Consider the following 4748-nt stretch of genomic DNA (forward strand, 5'->3'; position numbering starts at 1 on the left):
GTTGCTTTATATCAAGATCATGGAGTAATTTCTTATGAGAGTAAAAAATTGGATGACAAGGAATATCAAATCCATATATATGAGCAAGAAATGCTAGCCAGTTTTCATGCAATCTAAAAGTGGTATCATTTCATCTATGGCAACCATTTTAAGGTCAGGAGTGATCTTAAAGCTTCCTTTCTTAGTCCACTTTATCTCTTAAGCAACAACTATGGTTGTCTACACTTTAAGACTATGATTTTGACATTTCCTACATGGCAAGTAAATACAATATTATGGCAAATGCTTTGTCAAGAATATACACATGTTTATTTTCTTCAATCTCTACCTTACACAAAGATTGGATTGATAATATACAAGGAGAGTACTTATTATGATGAAAGTGCAACCACTATGGTGAGAGCAATTCAATGGCATAGTGGACTATTATGGTACAAAGGATGGGTTTATTTGACACCTCCAATATCATTCAAACATTGTATTTTGCAAGAAAGGCATTCTTCACCTTTAGTGGGTCATCATGGGCTATTTAAGACATTTGATACTATCCATAAGAGTTTTTATCGAAAGGGCATTTGGAGGTATGTTCAAGATTATGTCACGTAGTGTCTCCAATGTTAGCAAAGTAAAGATTCCATGCTTCTATCCAGTGGATTACTTCTACCATTACCTATTACTAAAGAAAAATGGAGTGATAGAAGCATGGATTTCATCATAAGATTTCCAATAATGAAGCATGGTTGAAATAGCATTTATATTGTTGTTGGTAACTTGACAAAATCTACCCATTCCATCCCAACAAGTAAAGTCCATTTTACAGCCAAATAGGTCTAGTCAGTTTATGGAGAGTGTATTCAATATTTATGGAATGCCATTAAAGATAATATGCAATTGTGATACTAAATCTATGGGGAATTTTTAACAAAGTATATTCTCTTCTATGGGCACTAAGTTGACTCCTAGCATGGCCTATCACCCCCAAACAGATGGACAAACAAAGCATATCAAATAAGTCATTGGAAGCCTATCTTCATCACTTTTGCCATGGTACTCAAGCCTCTTGGGACCAATGGTTTCATTTGTCTGAATTTTATTATAATAACGCATCTTATGAGTATTGGCATGTGGCCTTTTGAAGTGCTTTATGGATATAAGGTCGAAATGCCTTCCATTCTTTCTCATGATAATGTAAATCTACAAATCAAGGCTGAACTTGAGAAGATAAAAGATTGATTGTGTTAATGTAAGGAAAATTTCGCAAAGCTCAAGACATCATGAAGGCTTATGTCGATGAGAAACAAAGACCATTAGAATTTGACAAGGATGATTGGGCTTTTATCAAAGCACCTAAGTCTAAGTATGCATCTATGAAAGGGAGTAATATTAAGAAAGCTCATCAATTTTATGGCCCTTATCAAATCCTCAAGAGAGTGGGAGAGCTTGCTTATAAGCTTTAATTTCTTTCTACAATGTGCATTCATGATGTCTTTTATGTCTCTCAATTAAAGAAGTATGTGGGTCTAAACATAATAGTTTTGAAAGGATTACCTCCAATCAATGAAGATAGTCTCATCATCTATGGGCCTGAAAAAGTCATTGGAAAGCGAGAGAAAGTTTTGAAGAATCAAACATCATTGGAATGTCTTATTAAATGGCAGGGTTTACCTCTTGAAGATTCTACATAGCAACCAACCTCATATCTTGATTCTTTTCCTTAGCTTTTACATGAAGAATAGTGAATTCCAGAACAAGGCAGCTTGCTATTTTAAATTTTTGTCATAAAGTTAATTTTCTAACTTGGTCAAAATGTCTCCTTTATGGATGGACTAGCTTCTACTTTGTGTCTACTTTCTAATCATACTTCATTTGGTGGATTTGCCCATGTATACACCAAGTTATGGCATTTTTCCTACCAACTACCCTAATTGGATAATTACAACAATTGTATATTTTTCACTTTATTGAGTATTATTGCCTCATGATGGATTTTATTTGGATAATGACCTTTCTTTTCATGGACATACTTCATCAAAAGCTCTTTTTTATATTATCTTGTAAATCTCATCTCATTCCTAAGCTTTGAGGACAAGGCTTCTTTAGGCCAAGTAGGCTTGTAATGAAGCATATAACTTAGTTATAGAGAGTGGGGTATATAAAGTTGAGTGGAACACATGTACATTATCTTTTTGTCAATTAAATAAATATTGTTCTTGAGGCTTCCTTGTGTGGACCTCCCACAATAGCTAAGGGGTGAGTACCTTGCTCCACCATTGCAAAGGGTGAGTTCCTTTTGCAGTCATTTCTATTTTCTCATAATGTATTCATTGAGTATAATAATCACATAATTGGCTATGGGTATCTTGATCATGTCTTTCATAATTTCTTGAGTATATTTTGTATTTTCTTGGTTATGAGAAATTGACTCTCTTATGGTAAGACAAACTAATGGTATCCTGGTGGGTTTCCCATGCTCTTAATTTGGTGTAACATTTACATATTCTACTATATGCTCTTTGCCAAAAATTGGTTAAAAACTAAGATAGGACCTAGTAAGATGGTTATCCCATTATTACACATATTATGATGACATGATTTTACTCAATATCCCTAACTCTATTATATTTCTTAACACAATCAACACTAATAAGGACCCTTACTTCAAAATTTATCTAGAAATATATACACCTTGACAACAATTAGACCAAATCCATGTCTTCCCATCATGTAATTTCATCTCCACTTGAACTACATTCCTTAATATGGAGATAACCATCAAGAAAAGAAACCATGTTCTTTGACAAAAGGGATCTCCTAACATAGAACTTCATATTGGTCACACAATATCATTTTATCACAAATTCCCTCTCACATTTAATCTACCCATTCAGATGTAGAACCAGCATTGAGTATCCACAAAACCATTAAGGCATTTTACAATAATGGTTTTAATAAGGCACATGTATGGATGCTAGTAAACTTCATGTGCTTCTCCGTAAGGGTGTGCATACAATGAACTCCATAACAAATGGGTAGGTCTCTCTATGCACCACCTACCCATGGATATCCCTTGCTATGTGGGTTTAGGTGAGTAAAATTCTACACATAATCAAATTGATGGTATTGTGTGTACATAGAATATGATTATATATATTTATTGATTATATATTTTAATTAAAGTATTTTGGGATAGGTAAAAAAGTGGTGTAAAGGGATCTTGAAAGGAGAAGATACTCTAACCCTAAAAGTAAGTGTTCATCTTCGCTTCTCTTCCCCTTTCCTCTCAAAATGTATTACCACTCATGAAGAATGGAGGCAACCACAACAACCATGGCTCATGCAAGATGAGAGATCTCCTAAATAGTGCTCTCCTAAAAGTAAGGGTTCCTCCTACATTCTTCTCTCTCTCTCTCTCTCTCTCTCTCTCTCTCTCTCTCTCTCTCTCTCTCTCTCTCTCTCTCTCTCTCTCTCTCTCTCTCTCTCTCTCTCTCTCTCTCTCTCTCTCTCTCTCTCTCTCTACCATGCTTTAGGACTTCATCAATTCCTTACCTAGAAATTTGTGACACAAGATGTATGACATGTAATGGATGTTTCACATAACCTGTATGAACTAAGAATATATGTTCAACCCTTGTTTTTTGAATCCCTCACATATTGGCATTGTAATAATCATTGTTTTTCCTGTCTTTCAAGATATGATAGGGATTCTTAAGAAATCTAATGTATTTAAGGCCCCCATTTGGTATGCATAAAAACATGGGTGATAAACATGGGTACACAAACCCTCATTAGATTGTTTATGGTCCTAAATGATGTATAGATAACAATGTACTCATGGGAAAATAATCTTACCTAACAATGCTTTGATCAGAGTCTTAACACATTGAGAAAACTTGTATCTATTAAGTAAAACCATCATAGTTTGATTGGAAAGGATATATAACCAATCTCAAAATATGAATACAACATCAAGTGTGTCTCTTATATGACTCAATGTGAGCACCCTACATATAGACAGTTATCCATTCTCATACATCTTGTTATGCATGTTTAAAGAATGGTCCTTTACACAATGGCAATCAGTTGTGTATTTAATGAGATTCATGGAGTATAACATGTAGAGGACATTACATGCCATCAATCCCACAATAAAACATGATGGTAGCATTAGGTTTTTTCATGCACTAAACATTCTCAAAGAAATTTAAAAATGAACATTGATATATTTGCTAAAACTATATTACACTACCAAGACTTCTACATAATGTACACTCTACCATATATGGCACCTTGTCCATCTTGTTTCAAACTTCCTATCATCTTTTACTTATAGTTGTGACTACAAATGTAGTTTCCAAAACAAGCATGTCCTCCTCATCAACTACTCAATTTGGTAACTAAAATTACTCTAATGGAATGAGAACCAGTGTTGAAATATATACAGCTACATGCCATAATGGTATGTTCATTCTTACTAACCCATTATTATGGATGGTTTGCAAGTAACAAGTTCAACTATTCATCAAGATTGGATTATCCTTACTTGTTTGTGGAAGATGGGAGAGGTTGTTTGTCTTGAGATCTATCTATGGTGTGGCTCATGATAATGTATTACATGGCAATATCTAAAGAGTCTTGTAATTCCAATCTCATATAGCATCTTTTAAAAACTTGGAAATTTACATCGTATTTATTCTTGCACCATAGTTCTTTGTGGTTGCTTTAGCCCTCTCCATATTTTAAATCTTGAC

The sequence above is a fragment of the Lygodium microphyllum genome, chromosome 17 (assembly GCF_053477565.2).
Source record: "Lygodium microphyllum isolate KBCC chromosome 17, Lygodium_microphyllum_v1.1.10, whole genome shotgun sequence".
Classification (NCBI taxonomy): domain Eukaryota; kingdom Viridiplantae; phylum Streptophyta; class Polypodiopsida; order Schizaeales; family Lygodiaceae; genus Lygodium; species Lygodium microphyllum.